General features: G+C 40.0%; 1 long non-coding RNA gene across 1 annotated transcript; it reads left to right on the forward strand.

Moving 5' to 3' along the window:
* Positions 1-5,715: 5,715 nt before the first annotated feature.
* On the forward strand, positions 5,716-13,751 carry LOC125616169. The gene is made up of 3 exons (XR_007346820.1): positions 5,716-5,807; positions 11,435-11,563; positions 13,228-13,751. It is a non-coding gene; the product is annotated as an uncharacterized LOC125616169 (long non-coding RNA).
* Positions 13,752-17,785: the final 4,034 nt, after the last annotated feature.

Genomic DNA, 17,785 nt, shown 5'->3' on the forward strand with positions numbered 1-17,785 from the left:
ACTGTGCCCTCTCCTTCCTCAACCCCAGAAGAGGGTGTAAAAAAGGGCGGTCCAGAACTGTCCTCTTAGATTCACCCACAAAACAGGAACACGCTCTTCCCTATACATTTCTATGTTTTCTGGTTTTCATACAATTTGTATAGATCCTGTGTAGAGCTGGGGAGAGAGGCTGTTTTATTTTTTTAAATATCACAAGAAAAAAAATCAAGACAATCATTCTTGTTTTGTAAAAATGTGAGTGGGTGCACACACACACGTGTGTAAAGAAGACACTGGTGGTTATTGTCAGTGGTAGAATTGCAGGTGATTTTAATGATTTGCTTTCTCATTATTTTCTAATTGTTTACAAAAACAAATTAATAAAAAACAGATATATTGTGCATAAATTGCTCATACTCTATTGTTTCATGGTGGTGCCTCAACGATCCACCAAATTGTACAGAAATCATGGTGAGAAGTGTTCAAGTCCGATTAAACAGTCCAGGGTTCAGAGACATGTCAAATAATCCTAAAAACACCCATCACAGCTGCAGGAATGAAGGCCTGAAGAGGCATGAATCTGGACCCAGAGTGAGGCTGTGCGACTGAGGCTCCAGGTAGTACTTGGTAGATGCACAAAGCACTCTGAGCTGCTTCTGTCACTCAGGAGCTAGGCTCTATTACACTCTGCAAGGATTTTCCTGTCCTTTTGGTCGAATTTGGTGGGTCTCTCAAGAAAAAAACTTCTTCCCTTCTTCCTTCTACCATGCAAGCCTTGCCACTCTAGAAGAAGCTTAGCAAGGATTTATTATTATTTTTAATGCACAATAAGTGGTTTTTATTATAATTATTAACACGTATCAATTACACAAATTAATGGGTTTCACGGTGACATTTCTATACATGAATAAATCATGTTTTGATCGTATCTACCCTCAAGGTTTTATTCTTGAAAGGAGTGAGGGGCACCATTAGCATTAGGACTCCAAATCTTGGCTTCCTATTTTCAGCTATTTGTGGAACATCTACACACATTTGCGTAGAAAGACACTGGGAGAAGCAGACTTCCGCTGCCCTTGTCAAGTTTAATATCAGCTGTACCTTGGGTCTTTTCTTCCTCTCCAGAGCATTAAGTGCAATCAGGTACATTAAGCACCTAGATGCTTGGTTAAACAGTAGCTACATTATTATTGCTGTTCAATTGGATTTAGAGACAAATGACCATTGTATAATAGTCAAATTATACATGAAGTCTGTTCTAAATTCACAGATATGGATTGAACCCTCATTATGCACAAGACACTGCACCAGGCTGGGAAATTTAGGGTTAAGAAGACATTTGCAAATGTGTCCTTAGGCTCTTACAAATTGTGTTAGTCAGCTTTACGTCTCTGTGACCAAAATACCTGACAAGAACAACTTAGAGGAGGGAAAAAGTTTATTTTGGCTCATGGTTTCAGAGAGTTAGTCCATGGTTGATGGAGTCCATTGCTCGGGGCCAAAGGTGAGGCAGAACATCATGGAGGAAAGGTGTGGTGGAGGAGCACACCTCCATTTATGGCAACCAGGAAGTAGAGAGAAGAAAGGAGGAAAGTACCTCAGGGAAAATGAATCCTTCCAGGGCAGGCCCAACCTGCCTAGTTACCACCTGGTCAGTCCATTCACACTAGACGGCAATAAATTAGGCCACATTTCTCTCAGTCCAATCATTTCACCTCTGAATATTCTTGTTTTAATACAGGAGCTTTTGGGGGACACCTCATATCCAAACCATATTAGAAATCATTATCCAGATCTTTACAAAGGGATTGCTTTTTCCTTGGCAACACCAGTCTAAAGATAAAAATAGTCAGTTACAGTTCCAGAACTGTATTTCTTAGGTTCTGGCCCACCAATCCAATTATAGTGTCCTCAGCTTTTCTCAAATTTCTCCCTAAGTTCAATATGTCAATTTTGCTGATCAACTTTTTTTGTTTTTCTCAGCTGTGGCATGAAATTCCCACCGCTGTAGGCAAAAACAGACTTCCAGATATCAGGCAAAACCTCCACTTCCTTCTCTTTTGCTCTAGATGCTAAAAGACCCTTTTACTGCACCATGTACTCCTTGACTGGTACTTAGTTCAGAAAAAAGACATGAGAATCTCAAGTTCCCAAATAAATGTGTAGGGTCAGAAAAGGGGAATGATTCCTCTCCTACCCATCATAAAAGGTCATGGCCAACATCCCTGTTACAAAAGACAGGTTAACAAGAGAAAGGTATGCCAAATTTATTTGATCATTGTCTTACATGTCGCAGAAGCCTACAGACTGAAGACCCAGGGTAAGCTATTAATTTTTATGCTTAGATTTGATGAAGCATGGACCATGTGTACAAATAGAATTGGCCACAGAGGAATGGTAGAGTGCTTGCCTAAGAAGCGTCACTGAGAAAAAGGCTTGGAGGAGTCTGAATAGTTTGATCAAGGAGAATCTTGGTCACAATGTTGTCTGTTTTAAAGGTGGATCTTGGAACTGAACAATAAAACACAGGCATGATCTGACCAATGCAGGGCACAGAAAGTTCATGTCCTTCCTTGAGGTCAGTGGTGAATTTCTCCATTGTCTACCTCAAGTATCAGATGTTAGACTGCCCAGCACCCACCAGAACCCTGCTATATGGTTGGCTCATAATTAAATTGCAGGCAGCTAAAACATCAGATCCTTTCTCAGAAGAACTCTCTCTTTCCATCTATCTACCACCTTGCTACCCATGTCATCCTCCTCAAGTATAGACCTGAGCAACTTCCAGTCACCTACCAAATAAAACCTTAGCATAACAAATAAGCCCATGATGGGGAGTTAATTAGTTTGAGTGAATTCCCCAAATTTGAGAATCTCCAGGTCTAATCCAAACCATTCTACCTGAAGGGGTAGGACATGAGGTGGTTTGAAGCAGGTAGAGCTGCAACTCAAGGCCCCAGAGAAATCAGGGCATGTTTTGGGGGCCTCTGAGGTCCAAAGCAGCAAAGTGCATTTCAGGTTGATCAGGTAGACTGGGTAGAGAGAAGTTGAAACACTAATTCCCAATAAAAGAGGTTTCAAAGAACCACAGGAGAAAGGGAGTAAGAGTATCCATTAAGGCAGGCAGGGGCTCTGGACAAATTCTAGAGATGGGGTTTAGCTCCTGCAATGGTTTTCCCACATTATTTAATCATGAGTTGTATGTCCAGGACAGGTTTGGTCACAGATGTTATAATAGTCCTGACAGAATGGGAAACTTAGAGTTTTGGAAACTAGAAGGCTTTAGACTTAAAGAAAGGAGGGCAAATAGGTTTTATCTCATGCGATGGATCACTGGCTGCCTGAAACACTGAGTTAAGAAGGGTTTTGAAGACACATTTAAACTCAACAACTAAGTATGTCCAAATGGACCAGGGATATCTGCCAACATTGTGAGGCAGAAAAATGAGGGGTGACCCGAGAACTATATATCACTACTAAAATTGGCTAAGGCCTGACAAACCCAGGCACAAATTTCTTAAATAAACTGTGTTTCAGGAAAAGCTTTCAAAATTTACTCAAGGACCATTTGGAACCTGTTTTGCAAGAATGGACATGCTCAGAAGCCAATAACCTTTTGATGTGACAAACTCAAAATCCCCAAGGCAGAAAGTGATAACTCCCCCTTGCAAAGAAACATGCCACTTGTGAAGAGGCATGATGACCATTTATTCCTGTGTAAAAGAACCCTAAAATTCCCCAATCTCACTATCCAATCAACATGCAACCTCTCCCTTTCTATCAACCCTCCACATTCCTCCACATTCCTCCCGGCCTCCACCTCCACCCCTACTACCAGCCAATGGGAAGGCAGATCTGAGCTTATCCCTCCTGACCTGCTTGCCTGTTGACCCATGCAAAAGATCTTTTTCTTTTTGCAAATTCTGGCACCACAGTAATGGCTTCTGTGCACCTCAGGCAATGGGCCATTGCTTCATATCACTACACCTGTCACGATGCAGCCACGGAAAAGTCTCACCTCAGACATCATGTGGCATTTCCATACCTACTGCCACCTGTGTCTTGATTTTTAAAATCTTGCTTTCAACTCTAATATGTTTTGTTCTTCAGTTCTTCTCATGCTCTTATATGCATTTATTTCTTAGATGATTCAATCCAAAACTTTCTAGACTTTTTCTGTTTGTGGCATTCTTACTCTTTTGGTAATTTTTCAGGGACTCTTGGCCAAAAGAAAAACTTAGCAGTTCCATTTATTATTTAGGTCTAAACAACTTAAAAAATCTCTGTCCTAATAACTTGGTTTTGAAAACATATGGATTTAAAGAAAAAAATAATTTATTTTATTTTTACCTTACAGGAATGGATATGCCTGTTGGGCACTGCATGACCTTGGATTTAGACTAGACACCACCCCCTCATTCCCTGGTGCACATTACTCTGCATGTAATGCTACAGATTAGGCTATGCAGGGCCCAGTTTCATAAGTATGCTATACCACCAAAAGGAAAATTAGCCAATCTGACTCTGACACTGTCAATGACCTTGAGCAAATAGTCTGTGTGTTACCTGAGGCAGGTCAAGCATTGCCATGGGTCTCTTAAAATTCTAAAATATCCTGCAGCATCCCTGTGAGTTTGCTGTGACACCCCAGGGCACCTTGGTGCACAGCTTGGGAACCATGGACTTGGTGGGTACTTCATCCATTTTACACTATCTCTGTTTTCTCTTTAAAAAAAAAAAAAAAAAAAACTTTAGAAATTTGTTTTCTTTTCTTTTTTTTTTTATTTGAGGTTTTATTAATTGGCCAGTTAGTATACTCAGTGAGAAAAGCAAAAGCTCAAAAAAGAGGTCATTAGAAGAAAATGTAATGAAAATTAAAAAAAAAAAAAAAGGAAATCAGGAAGCCTTAAAAAAGAGTCATGATCTTACTAAACCATGCAACATATGTCAAAATGTGTCAAAAAAGACATTCTTCATTTTGAACCATAGCCAACTTCTGTTGTTTTGCTTTGACTGACAGCTCTTGGGTAGACATGAACAGCAGGGAGTTGGGGAAACTAGGCTCCTAGGTCAAAATTTAGGGATTTTTAAAAAAATTGTTGTTGTTTCTTTTAAATTTTGAAAACGAGGTAGAAAGAAGAGTGAGAAGGATAAAAAGGGGAAGAAGACATCATGTATTCAGCAAATATTTGTATTCTCTGTCCTAAAGGCAGTCATGTTTGCATCAGACCCTTCAGTGCAGGATGTTAAAGAAGCAATAGTCTGGTCAGAGTTCGGGTGAAAAAGGATTAAAGAATCTTTGGGCTTGCACAGAAAGCCTTCCTTCTGCCTCATTCTGCCCCAGCTTTCATGAGATGCTATTATTCAGGCCTGTTCAATTCTTTCATTTGGTCTACTTTATGCGTCTTCATGTGCCAATCTATAGGTCCACAGGACCAGGGCAAGGTGAAGCAAAGCCTCCCAACAGGACGTGGTTGCTGTGGGTGTGCAAATCCAGTCAAGTTTCCTTCATTCAGGAAGGAGGGACTGTTGTTCTTCACCCAGCAAGAACCTTCATTATCCAAGTGAATAGGGCCCTCCTGGGTGGTTCCTTAGAAACTCTATGAGTCATACAACCAAAACAGAAAAAGCAGATCCCGAAATCTGTAACAGAGCAGAGTTTCAAAATCATGGGTACATTTTTGCATTTACTTCCAGATCCCTAAACTGAAGTTTCATTTTATTGAAATCCAAGCTGGTGGTAAAAGGAACAAAAATGAAAGAATTATGAGCCCCTTGGTTCATAATCAGCGTTTCCTTGCGGCCTCACCGTAGAACAAGGAGCAGTGGTAAGATTTTGTTCTCATCTCACAAAGCAGCTGTGCTGACATTTCAAGCAGCTGGGTCTAATGTCAGCAATTGACATTGAAAGCTGATCATTTCAGGAACTGAGTTAAACACTCCAAGCTTGCTCTAAGCACTGGCAATGAGAGGAGCCCTATCAAGGCAAATGCCAATGAAAAGAACCAGCCCCTCAACCCCTGGAGGAGAAAGTTTCCGGTTTTTTATGAGCTATCTAATAGGCCGGGGTGGTGGGGGGAATCATATTTTAAATTACAAATTAGCTCTTTCATGCTGCAGCCAAAGCACTTATCTATTGGACTGAACATATCATTGTAATGGTTTTGTTTAATGATGTTTGAAAAGTTAAAAGTCTGCAATGTGAAAGATTCAACTCATTTGCACCATCATTAAGGAGTGAATTAGAGCCATGGCATTTAAGAGTTGAATGTGGTGCTGTTACACCAGAAAGAAGCATCCTTTGAGCATTTCTCAGGGGCCTCAGCAGGCCTCCAGATTTCAGGAATCAGGAATGACTAAGTCAACGCAATTACTGAAGGTATGGAAATCAAAACATCTGTGCAAAAATGTCTCCTTTTCCTTTAAGAACTGTCAGTTTCCAAAGCCAAACAGGGGATAGACATTGTTTTAAAAGACTCGGAAGAAAAATCTTTAAACAAGCATTAAACAAGCCTAGCAATAAGGCAGTTGGAAAGATCACAACTTTACTATGAGAGAAAATGGGTAGGTGTATCTGCGGCATCAAACTGAGTATAGTCTAGACTTGTGTAAGGAGGTTAAGTTTAGGAATTAAGAAAATGGAAAGATGTGGGTTGGATATTACAAATTCCCACCAAAGAGAAACAAGAAAGAAACACATAGAACAAATAGTATCTAAACCATGCAGAACTCTGATAGTTTGAGAGTTTGTAGAGGAAGCCAGGAACCAGAGATGTTTTCTTTCAGGTCCAAATGGACCCCGAGCAGTTGCTCAGACACACATTGGGTATGGGAGGGAGATAGGAATGAGTGGAATCCTTGGATTTGGGGTCACAAGTGTCCAAAAGATTCTGATAATAACAGCAATAACAACACACAAACTCTTCCCTTCCTTGTAGCCATTGAATTTGCTCTGCCTTCTGTCTGCAGCATGCCCCTGACCTTCACATGGCTGGCTACTTCTCATCATCCTCACTACCCGCCCAAACTAGGAGCTTTTCCCAACCATTTTCCAACCACCAGTCACTCTCCACCACATTTCTCAGCTCAAATTCCTTCATAACTTTTATAACCACCTGAATTTGTTTCATTTATTATCTGTGTATTTGTTAATGTCTATCTCCCCAGTGGTGGCAAATGTTTAACAACTGAGTGTAGGGAAAAAGAAATGAGAATAAACACAGCCCACAACCTCCAAATAATAATAGAACGTACACTTTATTGTAAATTCTACATAGTCAATTGATTCTCACAGAATGCCTTTGTCGATTTTTGCCAAATACTTGTAATCTGTAGCCAAATGGTGGTTTCAGTTCAACTATGGTTTGGCAGATGGCATCCCAATCTGCTACATCTTTCCTCTATAAAAGTATTATCACTAAATCTAATGTCATCTACTATTAAACCATTCCTCACCCTTGTACAAATTCTATTCACTAAATTGAAACCTTTCAGCCTCAGCACTACTAGTTTCAACAGTATTAGCTATAGTTCTAGGTTTTATATAGTTGTAAGAAATGGAACATTGTTTAATAATAGCTTGCAAATTTCATGAGCTTTGTGCCTCTCCTGCTTGGATAGTAGTGAGTTCTATGAGAATAAAGTTGCCTGAAATGTATCAAATATATAGATCTTTTCTTAATGCAAAACATACTTATATTTGATTTTGATTCTTTGAAATCATTCTATGCCTAACTAGTCTTCCTGGGAATTGAAGATGGGAAAGAGTGCTATGATCCCATTCAGCTGAGGTTGCCCAGTTACTGAGGACGGCAGTCACCCCCCTAATTATTTCTTTGAGACTAATGATCAGAAAATTTGGTCAAACACAAGACTGGAACTGCCTGACATCCAGAGTAACTCTTTTCACTGTCAGACTACCTTTTTATAGACATTGTGTCATAGGTTTCAAAACACTGAAAGGGTTTTGGTCTCCTGACTCATGTCACTTAATTCTGCCTACTCACAGAAGCCTGCAACTCCCACCCAGCTTCGTTATGTCATTGGATGTGGCCTTTTAAAGCTCTTCAGATATACAGATGTATTCATTCACTAGTGCTGCCATCTCACAGACAGAGTGGCTCAAATCGCAGAAATGTTTTGTCTCACAGTTGCAGACTAGAAGTTTAAGATCAAGGTGTTGGTCAGTTTGCTTCCTTCTGTGGGTTGTGAGAGAGAATCCATACCACGCTTCTCTCCTAGCTTCTGGTGGTTTGCTGGCAATCTTAGTCAATCCTTGGCTGGTGGACACATTGTCCCTGCTTCATGTTCATGTGGTATTCTTCCTGTGTGCATGTTTATGTCCAAATTTCCCCTTTTTATAAGGATGACAAACACAGGGCCCAACCTTCTCCAGTATGACCTCACCTTAACTAATTATATCTACAATGACCCTATTTCCAAGGTCACATTCTGAGGCAAAGGAAGTTAGAACTTCAATATTTCAGTGTATAAATTTTTAGAAGACACAAATGAATTCATAATGGTCAGTACTTTTTTTGTCTTAACTCTAAAGACTTTGAACTAAGATTAGATCTTAAAGTAAGAAAATTGTATTATTTAAGAATTAAATTGTTAATCTTTAGGGAATTTTGCCTTCTTTCATAGTTTTAGGATGGTTACAACTGGTAGGGATATTTAGAGAGACAACTGTCACATGGCTTGGTCTGTCTTGTGAGGAGGTCACTCTCCTGACATGTGGTAGTGCAGAGCTAGGTAACATACTCAAAACATGCATTGCATCTTTGCTATCCACTCTGAAATTTCTATTCTGTTACTTCTGTAATCCCTCTAGGAATTCACTATCATTGGTTCACTATAAGTGATTACTTAATACAAATCAATTCTATGGTAAGCATTTCCCTCACATTTCAACATTCTGAAAACAGGCCTGTTTATGAACCCTGGCGTATTGTAGTTTAATTAGCAGTATTTTTTTCTTTTGTTGTGGTACATAAAATAATATGATTTATTTAAGGGTGTCTTAGTTTTACTGAAATACGGTATTGAGTATCTACTATGTACAGACACTGCTATGCATCTGGAATTCAAAGAACAGTAACAGCAAAGAAGAGGTGGCTGCCCTTAAGAACTCTTAGAAAAGACAGGTAACCATAAACTTCATTATAGTGATCTTTGGGGAAAACTTCTTCTTTGGGGCTCCTGCTTCTCATTTGCCCACAGTTCTTTTTATTCATATTTCATTGTAATCCTCAGGTTACTTGCCTACTTCTCCTTTAGCAACTTGAGGGCAATTACTTTATCAGAATCACCCTTGTATTCTTACCACCCAGGACTGTACATGGGCCCATAGTCAACAATAAAAGATTAAATGAATGGTTTCCCGTACAATGCAAGTGTACATTGTACTGGAAGTTCTCATTAAAGAAAACTTAAAATTTAATTTTAATTGCCAAGGCAAGCTTAATTGCCTACTCAATAGCACTTGCAAGCAGAATAGATCGCTCATAATACTATCAAGTGGCTTTTTTCTGCAGTGGTATGGTAGTGCTTCTTGTTACTGTGACCTAAATACCTGACAAGAACAACTTAGAGAAGGAAAGGATAATTCTGGCTCAGAGTTATTGAGGTTTCAATGGATGGTTGGCTAGCTCCATTGCTTTGGGCCTGAGTGGTGGTGGGAGTGTGTAGCTGCAGAGGCTGCTCAAATCACAGCCGTCAGGAAGCAGGGGAGCAGGAGTGGGGAGAAAACAAACTCTTCTAGGACATGCCCCTCATGACCTATTTCCTCTAACTTGGTCCCATCTCCCAGTAGCCCATTCATCCACTGGTGGGCTCAGAGCTCTCATGATCCAATCATCACCTAAAATCTCCACCTCTAAACCTTTCTGCAATGGGGATCATGTTTTCAACAAAAGACTGTGGGGGACAGTCCAGATCCAACCCATAATAGGTGTTTCTTAGTAAAAGTTGGAAAATCATGGTAAACTATAAGGATTTCTCTGTAACTGGTATTGATTTCACAGGTGACTGTCAGCTAGACTACAATATCATGCAGAAATGTGGGAGAATATGAAGAAATGTTATGAAATGAGGTCTTCCCTCTGTTCTAGAGAAGAACTCTGCTACCTCAATGGCCCTGCTGTGTTCCACCTTGTTCTTAAGCCCAGAGCTTAAACTTGTGATCTAAATAGGTTGAAAGAACCTTAATCAAGGGACAGAACCAAAATTAAGATTTAATAATGCAAGCCACAACATAAGGCATGAGAGTTAGTTTTCTTTGCTACATCATAAAGTATAACAAACTTAGTAATTTAAAACAACACATTATATGAACCCAAAGTTTTTGTGGGCCAAGAGCCTGGACGTAGCTTAACTAGGTTCTCTGCTTAACATCTCACAAGGCTGCAAACAAGGTGTCAACCAGGCTAAATTTTCACCTGGAGGATCAACTGGAGAAAGATCTGCTTCTGGGCTCCCTCAGAATTCATCTCTGTTGTTGTAGGACCAAGGTCCCTGTTTCCTGCTGGTTAGGACCAGGGACTGCCCCCACAGCCAACAATAGAGAATTTGATCTAAAGGAGAGCCCAGCAAACTGATTAAATCAGAGCAATTCAGGATAATCTTCCTTTGATTGACCCAAACTCAACTGATTTAGGACCTGAATTACAGAGCACCTTCTACAGAATGCCTTCACCTTTGCCATATGCTGCTATTGACCAGAAGTAGGTCACGAGTCTTACTCAAACTCAAGGGAAGGATGTTACATGAGGTATCATCATCGGGTATAGGGACCACATCTTAGAATTCTGCCTGTCTCAGCATGTACATACTCTCACTGTAACTTCAGGGCAAAGTCATGGAAAAATAATAAGTATGTGGTTAACCTCACAGAATTCCAGTATTAGAAAGTCTCTGCTTCTATATAAATAATCCTCAATCTGAAAAAATGAATGCTTACTCTTTCATAGACCTCCCGGAAAAGTGATTCTCTTTGTAATCAGCACTGTGGATAATACAAGTTAGCATTGTCAGGAGGGAAAGAGATTTCTTATTTCACACTAGGTCCAATTCCTTGGTAGTGGCTTTCTAGTTTTCTAGGTCACAGAGTTAGGAATTTTGTGAAGTTAGGAGCTGGGTAAAAAATAATTCTAGGATCAATTGTTGATGTCTGATCAGGAAGGCATAATAGAGACAAACATGATATCATTGCCAACACTGTTATAGCAAGAGGATTAGACTAGAAGACTACTATTTAGTTTCAGCTCCACTCTACCAGGTATTGTACAAATCACTTACCTCTTTTTAAGAGGCCCACCTCTTAAGGTTTTCATGAAGATCAAATGACGTGACTCAGATGAAGGTGCTCTTTAATTATAAATCTTTAAACAACTATAAGATGTTGTTGCCCTCTCACTTCATGAGAGAAATAATACCAGTTCATCTTCTGACACAGCCTTTATCCCAGCACTCTATTTTCACCTTCATGGAAAATAGTCTTCTCAAACTTGGACTTGATGAACTGATAACTACATGAAAAGATGCCCGGATTATCATAAACAGGATAATGACATCATCATGACTGGTAAGTCAACCCTAGTGTCTTTTGACTTCCATTGAGTTGCTATATTAAAATCAATGGTTCACCCAAGGAAACAAACAGGCAGCTCTCTTTTAATAACATTGTGTGAGCCCTGGGGTTGCTAAAAGTATAGGCTAGACAGATACATGAAGAACAGTTGTGGAATCAGAAAAGCATATACAATCATGCATGGCTTAATGATGGGGATATGTTCTGAGAAACACACCGTTAGGTGATTTCATCATTATGTAAACATCTTAGGGTATACTTACATCAACCTAGCTGGTTCAGGTCAACCACTCAACGTGGCTTTTAATGCAGTCAAGAGACACAGGAAACACTAGATATATGAGGCTCCTGTTGGTATAGGGGCATACTGTTTCACAGTAAACATCTTTTATAAATAGAAGGAGTGCACTCTAAATTGATAATAAAGGCTCTCTCTGTTTCCTGGCTTCCACGAGCTGAAGTGGCTCTCCTCTGCCACGTCCTTTCACCCTGATGATCTGTCTCACCTCAGGCCCAAAGATATGCCAACTACGGACTGAGCCTCTGAAGCCCACTGTTCTAGGCACTAAGAGACATAGCCGTGAAGAAGAAACACTGTATCTACAAACTCATCTCCCAAATTCTGAACAGTCATTCAGTTCTCTTTAGTTTAAAAAAAAATAGTCCATTTAAATTGGACTTGGTGAACTGATAAAAGGAATAACAGTATTTTCAAGAGGCTTTGTTCAAGAGCTACACTGGACCTATAACTGCAGCCTGACCCTGAGAAAAATATCAGAAAAACCCAAATTGAGAGAATTTTCCTCAAAATACCTGACTAGTATTCCTTAAAAAGTTATCAAAACCCAAGGAAAGTCTTGAGACATTGTTGTAGCCCAGAGGAGGCTAAGAAATCTTATAAATAAAAAAACTTAAGGGGAAACTAGTGAAACCTGAATAAACTATGGAGTTTAGTTGATAGCAATGTACAGATTATGACAAATGTACCATAGTACTATAAGATATTGTCAATAGGGGAAACTCTGTACTGGGTATTGGAGAACTCTTTGTGCTATTTTTTCAACTTTTCTGTAAAGTTACTATTCTAAATTTTTAATTTATTAAAAAAAGAAAAGAAAATTGATGATAAAAGTTTCAATAGTAAATTTGACACATAATTATTGATTATTAGTATTATATCCTACACATAATTATATGTGCTATACTTTGATATGACTGACAGTGCAGTGGATTTGCTTATAACAGCATCACCACAAATGTGAGTAATACATTGCTCCATAATGTTAGGATGGATCTGATGTCAACAGTCACAGGAACTTTTCAGTTCCATTATACTCTTATGGGACTACCATAGTATATATGTCCATCATTTGATCAAGATATTATTTTGCGGTTCATGATTATATTTGCAAAATAAGTGAAATGAAATTTCCCTGGACTCCTTTTTAAAAAAATATTTTTAGTTGTAGATGGACACAATAAATTTATTTTATTTATTTATTTTGATGCGGTGCTAAGGATCAACCCAGGGCCTCACACATGCTGGGCAAGGGTTCTACCACTGAGTTACAACCCCAGCCCTTCCTTGGACTCTTTGAAGATAGGGAATGTCAATTTGGGAGTTCATGCCTACAGACTCTGTTTTTAACCTTTTTCAGAATTGCAGAAAATGAAAGAGAGGAACGTTGTCATCCACTCAACTCTTGCAGCTCAAAGTGTGGCCCAACGACCAGCAGCACCACCATCACCTGAGAATTGTTTAAAATGAATAATCTTGGGCTACCCACAAGATGTATTGATCAGAATCTGCATTCAAGATCTTCAGGTTATTTACATGCACAATTAAGTTTAAGAATCCTGTACTATATTTTCCAGAGGAATGTACCTTGACCTTCACCAAATACTTTAGATATCCAGATTCTGTCAATTGGTCTCTACTTTGCAATAATTATTGGCATTTTAAACATGATCCAAAATTATTGCTCTGACCACTATTTCACTTCTCTGACAGCAATATAAAGTCTGATCTGTGACCATTTTCTACAAAAGATGAGAAAGCAAGCACATTGTTAAGATTTTGCTAACTTATTTCACTTGTGATGTGATTGTTAGAAAACTTTCAATTAGTAACAAACCAATGGGACATGCTCAGTGACTAACTTCATTGTGTTACAAAGACCAAAATGCCAATATCCTGTGTGTGTGTGTGTGTGTGTGCGCGCGCGCGTGCATGCATGTATGTGTTACTGGGGATGCACACCTCCAGGCTTTCTTACTTTGTGTTTTGGGACAGGGTCTTACTAAGGTGCCAAGGCTACCTCAAATTTGTGATCCTCCTGCCTCAGCCTCCCAAGTCACTGGGATTAAGGGGATGTGCCACCGTGCCCAGAGAAATGCCAGTATCCTTACTTCTTATACTACGTAATAGAACTCACAAACATCTGACTCTGATTTACCCAAAAGATCCAGGAGGTTCCAATGAACTGCCAAGGTACATGATCATATTCACATCTAAATGCCAATAGAGCCTCATAAAGTACAGTTGCCCCTCTGTATCTTTGGGTTCTGCAACCATGGATTCAAACAACTGGAGATGAAATACAGTTAAAAAAAATGACATCTGTACTAAACATGTACAGATATTTTTCTTGTCATTATTCCTTAACAATACAATGCAGCAAATAACAACTATTTACATATAATTTACCTTGTTGTATCATAAGTAATCTGGAGATGATTTAAAGTATACAGAAAGATATGCATAGGTTACATGTAAAAATGCCATTTTACATAGGGACTTGAACATCTGTGGATTGTGTATCTTCAGGAGTCCTCCTGGAACCAATCCTCTGAGGACATCAAGGGACAACTGTATTTGGTAGCAGAAGCTGAATTACTAAGGGCTCAAGCTTGGAAAACAAGGCTGTAGTTGTAGAAGAGAAAGAAAATGATGGGAAAAGGGAAAAGAAAACAGGAAAAAAGTGGCCTGCACTTCGCTGATCTATGTCCAGGTGAGAAGGGTCCTCGTGTTTCTTCCAGCTTTGCAAACAGCTCAGTCAGCATGACATCTGCTCCAAGCAAAGGCTCTTCAAAGCTTCAGAGAACAACAGCGATCTTATAAAACAAAGGCTTGAATTGCATCTTAAACTGCAAACAACCTAGTAAAACTCCCCATTAGACCTTTCTGTTATCCCCAGGTCTGGGCTGCCCTAGCATGTTGCTCTCAATCTGTTTCCCTCCAGACCCTTAACTTTTCCATGTCCCTTAATAGATGTCCTTTCCCTGTGAGAACAATGCAGCTCTGTCTCAAGTCTCCTGATATTTTATAACTTCTTGTTAGTTATACTATCCTTAAGAAGGATGATTTCACTTTGTGTGCAGGAAACAAATGATCTTCCAGTTGCTGGACTGTACCCTTCTTATGGGCCTGCAGGGGATCATAAATTGTGAATGATTCTGCAGTCTAACTAGTGGTGAAGGGGTTTGGTTCTGGTATCAAGACTCTGCTTTGTGACCCCATGTAAATAACTCGACCCTGCTAAACCTCAATTCCTTAGTCTGTAAAATGAAGCGTGGTCCCTGAGTAATAAAGATTGTATGTTGAATAATAAAAATAATATCTATGTTATGCATTTGGGGAAGATATTATATGGCAAGGACTTCCCTGATCCCAGGACTTGGCACAAAAGGGCTATAATAATTATTATTATCTCACTCTCAATCTCAACTGTTCCAAGTGTTTGAGGGTCTACTAAATTGAATTCCAAATAGTGATTCAATAAGAATCTATTTAATGACTACTGTATGCCTAGTACTTCAAAAATAAAAAGGAAGTAGGGAATAAACAAACATCTATTGAGATCCATCCATGTGCCAAGCCCTTGACATATATTGTCTTAGTTATTCCTCCAAGTACCTTAATGAGAAGGATTAGTGTCCTTACTTCTGTAGACGAGGACACAGAGCTTTGAGAAGTTACATAACTTGCCCATAAGGCATAAATCTGAGTTTGCACCCAAGTCCATGTGACTCAAGAACCCTTTCTCATCTATAAATTGCTGTGCCTCAAAAGTAGAATATATGTCTGACATTGACCACATATTAAATTGTAAAGGAAAAGGTGAAAATAAAAGAGTCAGTGGAATAGGAAGGAGAGAGGAGAAGAGAAGAAGGATAGGAAAGGGGAAAAGAATCAATATTGAGGGCTGGGGTTTTGCCTCAGTGGTAGAGCACTTGCCTCACATGTGTGAGGCACTGGGTATGATTCTCAGCACCATATATAAATAAATGAATAAAATAAAGGTCCATCAACAGATATATATATTAGAGAGAGAGAGGGCTGAGGTTATGGCTCAGTGGTAGGGCCCTTGTCTAGCATGTGCAAGGCACTGGGTTCGATTCTCAGCACCGCATATAAATAAGTAAATAAAGTAAAGATCCATGAACAACTAATAAAAATATTTTAAAAAAGAAAAAAATCAATGTTGAGGAAGGGATAAGAAAGCATCAGGAGCCAGGCATAGTGGCATACCCCTGTAATTCCAGCGATTTGGGAGCCTGAGGCAGGAGGATCACAAGTTCAAGTCAGTCTCAGCAACTTAGTGAGGCCCTGTCTCAAAATAAAAAAAGGGCTGGGGGATGTGATTCAGTTGTTTAATGGCCTAGTACCAAAAAGATGGAAGGAAGGAAGGAAGGAAGGAAGGAAGGAAGGAAGGAAGGAAGGAAGGAAGGAAGGAAGGGAGGGAGGGAGGACAAGTGAGCAGGAGGAAGCTGGGAGTCAGCCCTCCAGTCCCATGCACTGCGGTGGCTGGTGAGGAGCCAGCACCCTGAACTTATCCTTATCTTCACAGGTGATGTGTCCCTGCCAAGTGAGCTAGTGCCAAGAGGAAATTCATCACTTCTGTGGCTTCCTGACAACTCCAGCTAACAACAACTGATCTCACCCTCCCCTCTGGGAGGCTCAGACAGAAGCACCAGAGCCTTCTATGGAGACTCTAACTCCCTGCTCTATTTGCAGTTCATTTTTATACTTCCCCAAAGTTGTCTCACAAGGGTTATCCCTATTCCCAAACCAGACTATGAAATACTCATCACATGCGTTTTAGATTAGTCTTCTGCAGGAAGGCAGTTATGGATCAGAACACCACTAAATTTCATGAAATGTTACTAAGAAACCGAAAATGCTTCACCGAGGTTGGGATAGGCACTCATAGACAGTTGTTGGGGTGGAGAGAGCTATTTAAAGTGAATAATAGATTTTAGAAATATACTGCCAGATATCATGAGAATATCTCATTAGTCCCATGAGGATGGAGGTGACCCTTAAAGGAAAGGACCCCTGTCAGCTACCCTTAAAAGGGTAGATTAGAGAGTAGATCTGGATCTGGCCAACCCTTGGTGCTGTCTCTTGTTATGGAATTGCCTGGAGCACTTCTGTTGGGCCTGTGGCTTTCCTTATCACAGGAAGATAACCTGGGAAAAAGGCAGGGGCGGAGCCCTTAGGAAAGGGCCCCAGCCTGGCCCCGATGCAGTATGTTTGATTCACTCTCTGTGCCACGCGTCCTTCATCATCGGCACATCCTGTCCTACACTGGGTCAGGGAGAGGTCCACAACCAAGTGAGGTCAAAGTGATACAAGGAAATGTCAGGTCTCTTCCCTTGGGTTCAGAGGGCCACAGGGCTGCGCAGCTGCCAAAGCATTCACTTGCGGTTACCTTGGGCAAAACACTTAACCAAAGCATCTTGTCTCACTTCCTCAGTGGTAATATGAAAAGAAACAATGTCTACCTTTCAGGGTTGTCATGAGGATTAGTGCAAATATGTGCAAAGTAACTGGAATTTTATATGTTTGTTCACCTCATTCCACAAGTTGTAACCACTATATGCCAAGCATCAGGCATTAGTAATACAACAGTGAGCAAGATAGATCAGGGTACGGCTCAACCAGTGTTTATGTTCTGTTGAGGAGTGGGGCAGACAGAAACTTTTTTTTTCCTTTTTCTTTCTTTATTATTTATTTATTTATTTGGTTTTTGGTACTGGAGATTGAACCCAGGGATGCTTCACCAGTGAGCTACATCCCCCATCCTTTTATTCCTTATTTTGAGACAGGATCTCGCCTCTCACCAAGTTGCCCAGGCTGGCTTTGAATTTGGGATCCTCCTGCCTTAGCCTCTCAAGTCTCAGGATTACAGGCCTGCACCACCACACTTGCCA

This window comes from Marmota marmota, unplaced genomic scaffold, assembly GCF_001458135.2.
Source record: "Marmota marmota marmota unplaced genomic scaffold, marMar, whole genome shotgun sequence".
In the NCBI taxonomy this organism is placed as follows: domain Eukaryota; kingdom Metazoa; phylum Chordata; class Mammalia; order Rodentia; family Sciuridae; genus Marmota; species Marmota marmota.